We start from the raw sequence: 14,552 nt of genomic DNA on the forward strand, positions 1-14,552 counted from the left end.
ATTTCCTCAACGGGGATAGAAAGAAACTGATGAGGAGGATTTGCGAGTCACATAAATGTTGATTGTAATAATAACAATGATTATCGTCACAAGTAGGCTTACATTAACACTGCAACGAAGTGACTGTGAAAAAAAGCTAGTCGCCAAAATCCGGCGCCTGTTCGGGTACAGAGCGGGAGAATTGAGAATGTCCAAATTACCTATCAGCATGCCTTTGGGGACTTGTGGGAGCAACCGGAGGAAAGCCACGCAGAGAATGTGCAGAGTCCACAGAGCCGAGAATGGGACCTGGGATCGTGGAGCTGTGAAGCAACAGCAGGGCAGCAGGGTAGCAGAAGTGGATAGCACGGTGGCTTCACAGCGCCACGGTGCCAGATTCGATTCGCTGCTGGGTCACTGTCTGTGCGGAGTCTGCGTGGGTTTCCTCCAGGTGCTGCGGTGTCCTCCCACAGTGCAAAGAGGTGCTGGTTATGTGGACTGGCTGTGCTAAACTGCCCTCATTGTCGAAAAAAGTTTAGGAGAGGTTAATGGGTTAAGGGGATAGGATAGAAGTGAGGGCTGAAGTGAGACGGTGCAGACTGGATGGGCTGAACGGCCTCATTCTGCACTGTATGTTCTGTGCTAACCACTGTGTTACCATGCTCTCCTGTTGTTGGCTCCGGGAGAGGTTTTTAGAGCGATCTTTCCAACATGTTGCTCGACAAGAAAAGGATCAATCTATTTTAGTTCCGTAAATCAGGGGAGAGCGCGAACGCAGTCCCCCACTACCACAAATTTTGCAGTCGAGTATCCCGCATTTGGGGACATCGCAGGCGTCAGCACACCCGAAGTGCAATGGGCTAGCCTCGTCCTGGGCGAACCACCTTGTTGATCATGGTTTCACCCCTGCCAGGTAAGTATGCGTAAAAACAGTACACCCTCCCAGTCCACACCACACATCACATCTTTCACTCACACTTACTGCATTTACACGGCCAAACTGTCACTTTACTTACAATTATCTCTACCGAATTAGACTAGTTCTGTTGTATGATTTTGACAAATTGTCGAATATACCTCTCTATAAGAAACACATTGCCTAAAACGTCCGCTATGCTATTTGCATATTGGCCTGAAAAGGAAGTGAACCGCCCCTTATCTACCTATCAGTCAAACGATGGGCCGTTTTCCGGAATGAAGACTATCTCTCTCAAAACTTTGTCTGTCCATCTTTATTCAGCAAGGAAACAATTAACTTTTCTGACACAGAAATAGAAAGATTGATTAGGAGGTTTTTGGAGTCACGAAGATATTGGTTGTTGTCTCTAGGAGAGGTTTTTTAGCGTCATGAGCAGTTTATTGAGAGGCATGTTTGCAGGTTTATTTGGGGGCGGGGTCAGGTTAATCTTCATGGGGACATGCTCCCCACCCCCATCCCCACGCACGCACCCCATCCCACATGCATCACCACACACTCACACACTATATTGTTTAAAAATAAATTTAGAGTACCCAATTCATTTTATGTTCCAATTTATTGGCAATTTGATGTGGCCAATCCACCTAGCCTGTACATCTTTGGGTTGTGAGGGTGAGACCCACGCAAACACTGAGGAAAATGTGCAAACTCCTCATGGACAATGACCCGGGGCCTGGATCGAACTCTGGTCTTCGACGCCGTGAAGGAACAGTGCTAAGCACTGCGCCACCATGCCGCCCCTAAACAGACACACTACCCCGACCCTCCTGCACCCATCTTTTTTCTTTTAAATTTAGAGCACCCAATCATTTTGTTATTTTTTTAAATTAAGGGGCAATTTAGCATGGCCAATCCACCTAACCTGCACATCTTTGGGTTGTGGGGGTGAAACCCACGCAGACACGGCGAGAATGTGCAAACTCCACACGGACAGTGACCCTGGGCCAGGATTCAAACCAGGGTTCTCAGCGCCGTTGTCCCAGTGCTAACCACTGCACCATGTGCCACTTTCGCACACACCCATCTGACACGCACAGACCCAGCACACCAGCCCCCCACGAAAAACACACACACACTCATTCTTGATACTCACAATCACCCAACACACACACCCGACACTGAGTTAACATTTCTGCAACGGGGATAGAAAGAAATTGATGAGGAGGATTTGAGAGTCACAAAGATGTTGATTGTAATAAAAACAATGATTATCGTCACAAGTAGGCTTACATTAACACTGCAATGAAGTTACTGTGAAAAACAACTAGTCGCCACAATCCGGCGCCTGTTCGGGTACAGAGCGGGAGAATTGAGAATGTCCAAATTACCTATCAGCATGCCTTTGGGGACTTGTCGGAGCAACCGGAGGAAAGCCACGCAGACACGTGGAGAATGTGCAGAGTCCACAGAGCCGGGAATGGGACCTGGGATCGTGGAGCTGTGAAGCAACTGCAGGGCAGCACGGTAGCAGAAGTGGATAGCACCGTGGCTTCACAGCACCAGGTGCCAGATTCGATTCGCCGCTGGGTCACTGTCTGTGCGGAGTCTGCGTGGGTTTCCTCCAGGTGCTGCGGTGTCCTCCCACAGTGCAAAGAAGTGCAGGTTATGTGGACTGGCCATGCTAAACTGCCCTCATTGTCGAAAAAAGTTTAGGAGAGGTTAATGGGATAGGATAGAAGTGAGGGCTGAAGTGGGTCGGTGCAGACTGGATGGGCTGAACGGCCTCATTCTGAACTGCATGTTCTATGCTAACCACTGTGTTACCATGCCACCCTGTTGTTGGCTCCTGGAGAGGTTTTTAGGGCGATGCTTCCAAAAGGTTGCTCGATCTGAAAAGGATCAATCTATTTTTGTTTCGTAAATCAGGGGAGAGCGCGAACGCAGTCCCCCACTACCACAAGTTTTGCAGTCGAGTATCCCGCATTTGGGGACATCGCAGGCGTCAGCACACCCGAAGTGCAATGGGCTAGCCTCGTCCTGGGCGAACCACCTTTTTGATCACGGTTTCACCCCCGCCAGGTAAGTATGCTTAAAAACAGTTCACCCTCCCAGTCCACACCACACATCACATCTTTCACTCACACTTACTGCATTTACACGGCCAAACTGTCACTTTACTTACAATTATCTCTACCGAATTAGACTAGTTCTGTTGTATGATTTTGACAAATTGTCGAACATACCTCTCTATAAGAAACACATTGCCTAAAACGTCCGCTATGCTATTTGCATATTGGCCTTAAAAGGAAGTGAACCGCCCCTTATCTACCTGTCAGTCAAACGATGGACCGTTTTCCGGAATGAAGACTTTCATCTCTCAAAACTTTGTCTGTCCATCTTTGTTCAGCAAGGAAACAATTAACTTTTCTGACACGGAAATAGAAAGATTGATGAGGAGGTTTTTGGAGTCACGAAGATATTGGTTGTTGTCTCTAGGAGAGGTTTTTTAGCGTCATGAGCAGTTTATTGAGAGGCATGTTTGCAGGTTTATTTGGGGGTGGGGTCAGGTTAATCTTCATGGGGACATGCTCCCCACCCCCATCCCCACGCACGCACCCCATCCCACATGCATCACCACACACTCACACACTATATTGTTTAAAAATAAATTTAGAGTACCCAATTCATTTTATGTTCCAATTTATTGGCAATTTGATGTGGCCAATCCACCTAGCCTGTACATCTTTGGGTTGTGAGGGTGAGACCCACGCAAACACTGAGGAAAATGTGCAAACTCCTCATGGACAATGACCTGGGTCCTGGATCGAACTCTAGTCTTCGACGCCGTGAGGGAACAGTGCTAAGCACTGCGCCACCATGCCGCCCCTAAACAGACACACTACCCCGACACTCCTACACCCATCTTTTTTTTTTGAAATTTAGAGCACCCAATCATTTTGTTAATTTTTTTAATTAAGGGGCAATTTAGCATGGCCAATCCACCTAACCTGCACATCTTTGGGTTGTGGGGGTGAACCCCACGCAGACACGGCGAGAATGTGCAAACTCCACACGGACAGTGACCCTGGGCCATGTTTCAAACCCGGGTCCTCAGCGCCGTTGTCCCAGTGCTAACCACTGCACCATGTGCCATTTTCGCACACAGCCATCTGACACGCACAGACCCAGCACACCAGCCCCCCACGAAAAACACACGCACACTCATTCTTGATACTCACAATCACCCCAACGCACACACACACCTCTGACACACACACACCCGACACAGAGTTAACATTTCCTCAACGGGGATAGAAAGAAATTGATGAGGAGGATTTGCGAGTCACATAAATGTTGATTGTAATAATAACAATGATTATCGTCACAAGTAGGTTTACATTAACACTGCAATGAAGTGACTGTGAAAAACAACTAGTCGCCAAAATCCGGCGCCTGTTCGGGTACAGAGCGGGAGAATTGAGAATGTCCAAATTACCTATCAGCATGCCTTTGGGGACTTGTGGGAGCAACCGGAGGAAAGCCACGCAGAGAATGTGCAGAGTCCACAGAGCCGGGAATGGGACCTGGGATCGTGGAGCTGTGAAGCAACAGCAGGGCAGCAGGGTAGCAGAAGTGGATAGCACGGTGGCTTCACAGCGCCACGGTGCCAGATTCGATTCGCTGCTGGGTCACTGTCTGTGCGGAGTCTGCGTGGGTTTCCTCCAGGTGCTGCGGTGTCCTCCCACAGTGCAAAGAGGTGCTGGTTATGTGGACTGGCTATGCTAAACTGCCCTCATTGTCGAAAAAAGTTTAGGAGAGGTTAATGGGTTAAGGGGATAGGATAGAAGTGAGGGCTGAAGTGAAACGGTGCAGACTGGATGGGCTGAACGGCCTCATTCTGCACTGTATGTACTGTGCTAACCACTGTGTTACCATGCTCTCCTGTTGTTGGCTCCGGGAGAGGTTTTTAGAGCGATCTTTCCAACATGTTGCTCGACCAGAAAAGGATCAATCTATTTTAGTTCCGTAAATCAGGGGAGAGCGCGAACGCAGTCCCCCACTACCACAAATTTTGCAGTCGAGTATCCCACATTTGGGGACATCGCAGGCGTCACCCGAAGTGCAATGGGCTAGCCTCGTCCTGGGCGAACCACCTTGTTGATCATGGTTTCACCCCTGCCAGGTAAGTATGCTTAAGAACAGTACACCCTCCCAGTCCACACCACGCATCACATCTTTCACTCACACTTACTGCATTTACACGGCCAAACTGTCACTTTACTTACAATTATCTCTACCGAATTAGACTAGTTCTGTTGTATGATTTTGACAAATTGTCGAATATACCTCTCTATAAGAAACACATTGCCTAAAACGTCCGCTATGCTATTTGCATATTGGCCTGAAAAGGAAGTGAACCGCCCCTTATCTACCTATTAGTCAAACGATGGACCGTTTTCCGGAATGAAGACTATCTCTCTCAAAACTTTGTCTGTCCATCTTTATTCAGCAAGGAAACAATTAACTTTTCTGACACAGAAATAGAAAGATTGATGAGGAGGTTTTTGGAGTCACGAAGATATTGGTTGTTGTCTCTAGGAGAGGTTTTTTAGCGTCATGAGCAGTTTATTGAGAGGCATGTTTGCAGGTTTATTTGGGGGCGGGGTCAGGTTAATCTTCATGGGGACATGCTCCCCACCCCGATCCCCACGCACGCACCCCATCCCACATGCATCACCACACACTCACACACTATATTGTTTAAAAATAAATTTAGAGTACCCAATTCATTTTATGTTCCAATTTATTGGCAATTTGATGTGGCCAATCCACCTAGCCTGTACATCTTTGGGTTGTGAGGGTGAGACCCACGCAAACACTGAGGGAAATGTGCAAACTCCTCATGGACAATGACCCGGGGCCTGGATCGAACTCTGGTCTTCGACGCCATGAGGGAACAGTGCTAAGCACTGCGCCACCATGCCGCCCCTAAACAGACACACTACCCCGGCCCTCCTGCACCCATTTTTTTCTTTTAAATTTAGAGCACCCAATCATTTTGTTATTTTTTTAAATTAAGGGGCAATTTAGCATGGCCAATCCACCTAACCTGCACATCTTTGGGTTGTGGGGGTGAAACCCACGCAGACACGGCGAGAATGTGCAAACTCCACACGGACAGTGACCCTGGGCCAGGATTCAAACCCGGGTCCTCAGCGCCGTTGTCCCAGTGCTAACCACTGCACCATGTGCCACTTTCGCACACACCCATCTGACACGCACAGACCCAGCACACCAGCCCCCCACGAAAAACACACACACACTCATTCTTGATACTCACAATCACCCAACACACACACCCGACACTGAGTTAACATTTCTGCAACGGGGATAGAAAGAAATTGATGAGGAGGATTTGAGAGTCACAAAGATGTTGATTGTAATAAAAACAATGATTATCGTCACAAGTAGGCTTACATTAACACTGCAATGAAGTTACTGTGAAAAACAACTAGTCGCCACAATCCGGCGCCTGTTCGGGTACAGAGCGGGAGAATTGAGAATGTCCAAATTACCTATCAGCATGCCTTTGGGGACTTGTGGGAGCAACCGGAGGAAAGCCACGCAGACACGTGGAGAATGTGCAGAGTCCACAGAGCCGGGAATGGGACCTGGGATCGTGGAGCTGTGAAGCAACTGCAGGGCAGCACGGTAGCAGAAGTGGATAGCACCGTGGCTTCACAGCACCAGGGTGCCAGATTCGATTCGCCGCTGGGTCACTGTCTGTGCGGAGTCTGCGTGGGTTTCCTCCAGGTGCTGCGGTGTCCTCCCACAGTGCAAAGAAGTGCAGGTTATGTGGACTGGCCATGCTAAACTGCCCTCATTGTCGAAAAAAGTTTAGGAGAGATTAATGGGATAGGATAGAAGTGAGGGCTGAAGTGGGTCGGTGCAGACTGGATGGGCTGAACGGCCTCATTCTGAACTGCATGTTCTATGCTAACCACTGTGTTACCATGCTACCCTGTTGTTGGCTCCTGGAGAGGTTTTTAGGGCGATGCTTCCAACAGGTTGATCGATGTGAAAAGGATCAATCTATTTTTGTTTCGTAAATCAGGGGAGAGCGCGAACGCAGTCCCCCACTACCACAAATTTTGCAGTCGAGAATCCCGCATTTGGGGACATCGCAGGCGTCAGCCCACCCGAAGTGCAATGGGCTAGCCTCGTCCGGGGCGAACCACCTTTTTGATCATGGTTTCACCCCTGCCAGGTAAGTATGCTTAAAAACAGTACACCCTCCCAGTCCACACCACACATCACATCTTTCACTCACACTTACTGCATTTACACGGCCAAACTGTCACTTTACTTACAATTATCTCTACCGAATTAGACTAGTTCTGTTGTATGATTTTGACAAATTGTCGAACATACCTCTCTATAAGAAACACATTGCCTAAAACGTCCGCTATGCTATTTGCATATTGGCCTTAAAAGGAAGTGAACCGCCCCTTATCTACCTGTCAGTCAAACGATGGACCGTTTTCCGGAATGAAGACTTTCTCTCTCAAAACTTTGTCTGTCCATCTTTGTTCAGCAAGGAAACAATTAACTTTTCTGACACGGAAATAGAAAGATTGATGAGGAGGTTTTTGGAGTCACGAAGATATTGGTTGTTGTCTCTAGGAGAGGTTTTTTAGCGTCATGGGCAGTTTATTGAGAGGCATGTTTGCAGGTTTATTTGGGGGTGGAGTCAGGTTAATCTTCATGGGGACATGCTCCCCACCCCCATCCCCTCGCACGCACCCCATCCCACATGCATCACCACACACTCACACACTGTATTGTTTAAAAATAAATTTAGAGTACCCAATTCGTTTTATGTTCCAATTTATTGGCAATTTGATGTGGCCAATCCACCTAGCCTGTACATCTTTGGGTTGTGAGGGTGAGACCCACGCAAACACTGAGGAAAATGTGCAAACTCCTCATGGACAATGACCTGGGTCCTGGATCGAACTCTAGTCTTCGACGCCGTGAGGGAACAGTGCTAAGCACTGCGCCACCATGCCGCCCCTAAACAGACACACTACCCCGACACTCCTACACCCATCTTTTTTCTTTTAAATTTAGAGCACCCAATCATTTTGTTATTTTTTTAAATTAAGGGGCAATTTAGCATGGCCAATCCACCTAACCTGCACATCTTTGGGTTGTGGGGGTGAAACCCACGCAGACACGGCGAGAATGTGCAAACTCCACACGGACAGTGACCCTGGGCCAGGATTCAAACCCGGGTCCTCAGCGCCGTTGTCCCAGTGCTAACCACTGCACCATGTGCCATTTTCGCACACACCCATCTGACACGCACAGACCCAGCACACCAGCCCCCCCACGAAAAACACACGCACACTCATTCTTGATACTCACAATCACCCCAACGCACACACACACCTCTGACACACACACACCCGACACAGAGTTAACATTTCCTCAACGGGGATAGAAAGAAATTGATGAGGAGGATTTGCGAGTCACATAAATGTTGATTGTAATAATAACAATGATTATCGTCACAAGTAGGCTTACATTAACACTGCAATGAAGTGACTGTGAAAAACAACTAGTCGCCAAAATCCGGCGCCTGTTCGGGTACAGAGCGGGAGAATTGAGAATGTCCAAATTACCTATCAGCATGCCTTTGGGGACTTGTGGGAGCAACCGGAGGAAAGCCACGCAGAGAATGTGCAGAGTCCACAGAGCCGGGAATGGGACCTGGGATCGTGGAGCTGTGAAGCAACAGCAGGGCAGCAGGGTAGCAGAAGTGGATAGCACAGTGGCTTCACAGCGCCACGGGGCCAGATTCGATTCGCTGCTGGGTCACTGTCTGTGCGGAGTCTGCGTGGGTTTCCTCCAGGTGCTGCGGTGTCCTTCCACAGTGCAAAGAGGTGCTGGTTATGTGGACTGGCTATGCTAAACTGCCCTCTTTGTCGAAAAAAGTTTAGGAGAGGTTAATGGGTTAAGGGGATAGGATAGAAGTGAGGGCTGAAGTGAGACGGTGCAGACTGGATGGGCTGAACGGCCTCATTCTGCACTGTATGCTCTGTGCTAACCATTGTGTTACCATGCTCTCCTGTTGTTGGCTCCGGGAGAGGTTTTTAGAGCGATCTTTCCAACATGTTGCTCGACAAGAAAAGGATCAATCTATTTTAGTTCCGTAAATCAGGGGAGAGCGCGAACGCAGTCCCCCACTACCACAAATTTTGCAGTCGAGTATCCCGCATTTGGGGACATCGCAGGCGTCAGCACACCCGAAGTGCAATGGGCTAGCCTCGTCCTGGGCGAACCACCTTGTTGATCATGGTTTCACCCCTGCCAGGTAAGTATGCGTAAAAACAGTACACCCTCCCAGTCCACACCACACATCACATCTTTCACTCACACTTACTGCATTTACACGGCCAAACTGTCACTTTACTTACAATTATCTCTACCGAATTAGACTAGTTCTGTTGTATGATTTTGACAAATTGTCGAATATACCTCTCTATAAGAAACACATTGCCTAAAACGTCCGCTATGCTATTTGCATATTGGCCTGAAAAGGAAGTGAACCGCCCCTTATCTACCTATCAGTCAAACGATGGGCCGTTTTCCGGAATGAAGACTATCTCTCTCAAAACTTTGTCTGTCCATCTTTATTCAGCAAGGAAACAATTAACTTTTCTGACACAGAAATAGAAAGATTGATTAGGAGGTTTTTGGAGTCACGAAGATATTGGTTGTTGTCTCTAGGAGAGGTTTTTTAGCGTCATGAGCAGTTTATTGAGAGGCATGTTTGCAGGTTTATTTGGGGGCGGGGTCAGGTTAATCTTCATGGGGACATGCTCCCCACCCCCATCCCCACGCACGCACCCCATCCCACATGCATCACCACACACTCACACACTATATTGTTTAAAAATAAATTTAGAGTACCCAATTCATTTTATGTTCCAATTTATTGGCAATTTGATGTGGCCAATCCACCTAGCCTGTACATCTTTGGGTTGTGAGGGTGAGACCCACGCAAACACTGAGGAAAATGTGCAAACTCCTCATGGACAATGACCCGGGGCCTGGATCGAACTCTGGTCTTCGACGCCGTGAAGGAACAGTGCTAAGCACTGCGCCACCATGCCGCCCCTAAACAGACACACTACCCCGACCCTCCTGCACCCATCTTTTTTCTTTTAAATTTAGAGCACCCAATCATTTTGTTATTTTTTTAAATTAAGGGGCAATTTAGCATGGCCAATCCACCTAACCTGCACATCTTTGGGTTGTGGGGGTGAAACCCACGCAGACACGGCGAGAATGTGCAAACTCCACGCGGACAGTGACCCTGGGCCAGGATTCAAACCAGGGTTCTCAGCGCCGTTGTCCCAGTGCTAACCACTGCACCATGTGCCACTTTCGCACACACCCATCTGACACGCACAGACCCAGCACACCAGCCCCCCGCGAAAAACACACACACACTCATTCTTGATACTCACAATCACCCAACACACACACCCGACACTGAGTTAACATTTCTGCAACGGGGATAGAAAGAAATTGATGAGGAGGATTTGAGAGTCACAAAGATGTTGATTGTAATAAAAACAATGATTATCGTCACAAGTAGGCTTACATTAACACTGCAATGAAGTTACTGTGAAAAACAACTAGTCGCCACAATCCGGCGCCTGTTCGGGTACAGAGCGGGAGAATTGAGAATGTCCAAATTACCTATCAGCATGCCTTTGGGGACTTGTCGGAGCAACCGGAGGAAAGCCACGCAGACACGTGGAGAATGTGCAGAGTCCACAGAGCCGGGAATGGGACCTGGGATCGTGGAGCTGTGAAGCAACTGCAGGGCAGCACGGTAGCAGAAGTGGATAGCACCGTGGCTTCACAGCACCAGGTGCCAGATTCGATTCGCCGCTGGGTCACTGTCTGTGCGGAGTCTGCGTGGGTTTCCTCCAGGTGCTGCGGTGTCCTCCCACAGTGCAAAGAAGTGCAGGTTATGTGGACTGGCCATGCTAAACTGCCCTCATTGTCGAAAAAAGTTTAGGAGAGGTTAATGGGATAGGATAGAAGTGAGGGCTGAAGTGGGTCGGTGCAGACTGGATGGGCTGAACGGCCTCATTCTGAACTGCATGTTCTATGCTAACCACTGTGTTACCATGCCACCCTGTTGTTGGCTCCTGGAGAGGTTTTTAGGGCGATGCTTCCAAAAGGTTGCTCGATCTGAAAAGGATCAATCTATTTTTGTTTCGTAAATCAGGGGAGAGCGCGAACGCAGTCCCCCACTACCACAAATTTTGCAGTCGAGTATCCCGCATTTGGGGACATCGCAGGCGTCAGCACACCCGAAGTGCAATGGGCTAGCCTCGTCCTGGGCGAACCACCTTTTTGATCATGGTTTCACCCCTGCCAGGTAAGTATGCTTAAAAACAGTACACCCTCCCAGTCCACACCACACATCACATCTTTCACTCACACTTACTGCATTTACACGGCCAAACTGTCACTTTACTTACAATTATCTCTACCGAATTAGACTAGTTCTGTTGTATGATTTTGACAAATTGTCGAACATACCTCTCTATAAGAAACACATTGCCTAAAACGTCCGCTATGCTATTTGCATATTGGCCTTAAAAGGAAGTGAACCGCCCCTTATCTACCTGTCAGTCAAACGATGGACCGTTTTCCGGAATGAAGACTTTCATCTCTCAAAACTTTGTCTGTCCATCTTTGTTCAGCAAGGAAACAATTAACTTTTCTGACACGGAAATAGAAAGATTGATGAGGAGGTTTTTGGAGTCACGAAGATATTGGTTGTTGTCTCTAGGAGAGGTTTTTTAGCGTCATGAGCAGTTTATTGAGAGGCATGTTTGCAGGTTTATTTGGGGGTGGGGTCAGGTTAATCTTCATGGGGACATGCTCCCCACCCCCATCCCCACGCACGCACCCCATCCCACATGCATCACCACACACTCACACACTATATTGTTTAAAAATAAATTTAGAGTACCCAATTCATTTTATGTTCCAATTTATTGGCAATTTGATGTGGCCAATCCACCTAGCCTGTACATCTTTGGGTTGTGAGGGTGAGACCCACGCAAACACTGAGGAAAATGTGCAAACTCCTCATGGACAATGACCTGGGTCCTGGATCGAACTCTAGTCTTCGACGCCGTGAGGGAACAGTGCTAAGCACTGCGCCACCATGCCGCCCCTAAACAGACACACTACCCCGACACTCCTACACCCATCTTTTTTTTTTGAAATTTAGAGCACCCAATCATTTTGTTATTTTTTTAAATTAAGGGGCAATTTAGCATGGCCAATCCACCTAACCTGCACATCTTTGGGTTGTGGGGGTGAACCCCACGCAGACACGGCGAGAATGTGCAAACTCCACACGGACAGTGACCCTGGGCCAGGTTTCAAACCCGGGTCCTCAGCGCCGTTGTCCCAGTGCTAACCACTGCACCATGTGCCATTTTCGCACACAGCCATCTGACACGCACAGACCCAGCACACCAGCCCCCCCACGAAAAACACACGCACACTCATTCTTGATACTCACAATCACCCCAACGCACACACACACCTCTGACACACACACCCGACACAGAGTTAACATTTCCTCAACGGGGATAGAAAGAAATTGATGAGGAGGATTTGCGAGTCACATAAATGTTGATTGTAATAATAACAATGATTATCGTCACAAGTAGGTTTACATTAACACTGCAATGAAGTGACTGTGAAAAACAACTAGTCGCCAAAATCCGGCGCCTGTTCGGGTACAGAGCGGGAGAATTGAGAATGTCCAAATTACCTATCAGCATGCCTTTGGGGACTTGTGGGAGCAACCGGAGGAAAGCCACGCAGAGAATGTGCAGAGTCCACAGAGCCGGGAATGGGACCTGGGATCGTGGAGCTGTGAAGCAACAGCAGGGCAGCAGGGTAGCAGAAGTGGATAGCACGGTGGCTTCACAGCGCCACGGTGCCAGATTCGATTCGCTGCTGGGTCACTGTCTGTGCGGAGTCTGCGTGGGTTTCCTCCAGGTGCTGCGGTGTCCTCCCACAGTGCAAAGAGGTGCTGGTTATGTGGACTGGCTATGCTAAACTGCCCTCATTGTCGAAAAAAGTTTAGGAGAGGTTAATGGGTTAAGGGGATAGGATAGAAGTGAGGGCTGAAGTGAAACGGTGCAGACTGGATGGGCTGAACGGCCTCATTCTGCACTGTATGTTCTGTGCTAACCACTGTGTTACCATGCTCTCCTGTTGTTGGCCCCGGGAGAGGTTTTTAGAGCGATCTTTCCAACATGTTGCTCGACCAGAAAGGGATCAATCTATTTTAGTTCCGTAAATCAGGGGAGAGCGCGAACGCAGTCCCCCACTACCACAAATTTTGCAGTCGAGTATCCCACATTTGGGGACATCGCAGGCGTCACCCGAAGTGCAATGGGCTAGCCTCGTCCTGGGCGAACCACCTTGTTGATCATGGTTTCACCCCTGCCAGGTAAGTATGCTTAAAAACAGTACACCCTCCCAGTCCACACCACGCATCACATCTTTCACTCACACTTACTGCATTTACACGGCCAAACTGTCACTTTACTTACAATTATCTCTACCGAATTAGACTAGTTCTGTTGTATGATTTTGACAAATTGTCGAATATACCTCTCTATAAGAAACACATTGCCTAAAACGTCCGCTATGCTATTTGCATATTGGCCTGAAAAGGAAGTGAACCGCCCCTTATCTACCTATTAGTCAAACGATGGACCGTTTTCCGGAATGAAGACTATCTCTCTTAAAACTTTGTCTGTCCATCTTTATTCAGCAAGGAAACAATTAACTTTTCTGACACAGAAATAGAAAGATTGATGAGGAGGTTTTTGGAGTCACGAAGATATTGGTTGTTGTCTCTAGGAGAGGTTTTTTAGCGTCATGAGCAGTTTATTGAGAGGCATGTTTGCAGGTTTATTTGGGGGCGGGGTCAGGTTAATCTTCATGGGGACATGCTCCCCACCCCGATCCCCACGCACGCACCCCATCCCACATGCATCACCACACACTCACACACTATATTGTTTAAAAATAAATTTAGAGTACCCAATTCATTTTATGTTCCAATTTATTGGCAATTTGATGTGGCCAATCCACCTAGCCTGTACATCTTTGGGTTGTGAGGGTGAGACCCACGCAAACACTGAGGGAAATGTGCAAACTCCTCATGGACAATGACCCGGGGCCTGGATCGAACTCTGGTCTTCGACGCCGTGAGGGAACAGTGCTAAGCACTGCGCCACCATGCCGCCCCTAAACAGACACACTACCCCGACCCTCCTGCACCCATTTTTTTCTTTTAAATTTAGAGCACCCAATCATTTTGTTATTTTTTTAAATTAAGGGGCAATTTAGCATGGCCAATCCACCTAACCTGCACATCTTTGGGTTGTGGGGGTGAAACCCACGCAGACACGGCGAGAATGTGCAAACTCCACACGGACAGTGACCCTGGGCCAGGATTCAAACCCGGGTCCTCAGCGCCGTTGTCCCAGTGCTAACCACTGCACCATGTGCCACTTTCGCACACACCCAT

General features: G+C 48.3%; 7 non-coding genes across 7 annotated transcripts; all 7 read right to left on the bottom strand.

The window, feature by feature from the left end:
• Positions 1-736: 736 nt before the first annotated feature.
• On the bottom strand, positions 737-900 carry LOC140390630 (U1 spliceosomal RNA). Its single transcript, XR_011934690.1, has one exon. It is a non-coding gene; the product is annotated as a U1 spliceosomal RNA (small nuclear RNA).
• A 1,921-nt stretch (positions 901-2,821) lies between these two features.
• Positions 2,822-2,985, bottom strand: LOC140390743 (U1 spliceosomal RNA). Its single transcript, XR_011934800.1, has one exon. It is a non-coding gene; the product is annotated as a U1 spliceosomal RNA (small nuclear RNA).
• A 1,945-nt stretch (positions 2,986-4,930) lies between these two features.
• On the bottom strand, positions 4,931-5,089 carry LOC140390836 (U1 spliceosomal RNA). Its single transcript, XR_011934892.1, has one exon. It is a non-coding gene; the product is annotated as a U1 spliceosomal RNA (small nuclear RNA).
• A 1,921-nt stretch (positions 5,090-7,010) lies between these two features.
• Positions 7,011-7,174, bottom strand: LOC140390763 (U1 spliceosomal RNA). The gene has a single exon (XR_011934820.1). It is a non-coding gene; the product is annotated as a U1 spliceosomal RNA (small nuclear RNA).
• Positions 7,175-9,119: 1,945 nt separating this feature from the next.
• LOC140390631 (U1 spliceosomal RNA) lies at positions 9,120-9,283 on the bottom strand. Its single transcript, XR_011934691.1, has one exon. It is a non-coding gene; the product is annotated as a U1 spliceosomal RNA (small nuclear RNA).
• Positions 9,284-11,204: 1,921 nt separating this feature from the next.
• On the bottom strand, positions 11,205-11,368 carry LOC140390876 (U1 spliceosomal RNA). The gene has a single exon (XR_011934928.1). It is a non-coding gene; the product is annotated as a U1 spliceosomal RNA (small nuclear RNA).
• A 1,944-nt stretch (positions 11,369-13,312) lies between these two features.
• On the bottom strand, positions 13,313-13,471 carry LOC140390837 (U1 spliceosomal RNA). Its single transcript, XR_011934893.1, has one exon. It is a non-coding gene; the product is annotated as a U1 spliceosomal RNA (small nuclear RNA).
• Between the last annotated feature and the right edge of the window lie 1,081 nt (positions 13,472-14,552).

This window comes from Scyliorhinus torazame, chromosome 14, assembly GCF_047496885.1.
Source record: "Scyliorhinus torazame isolate Kashiwa2021f chromosome 14, sScyTor2.1, whole genome shotgun sequence".
Lineage (NCBI taxonomy): Eukaryota > Metazoa > Chordata > Chondrichthyes > Carcharhiniformes > Scyliorhinidae > Scyliorhinus > Scyliorhinus torazame.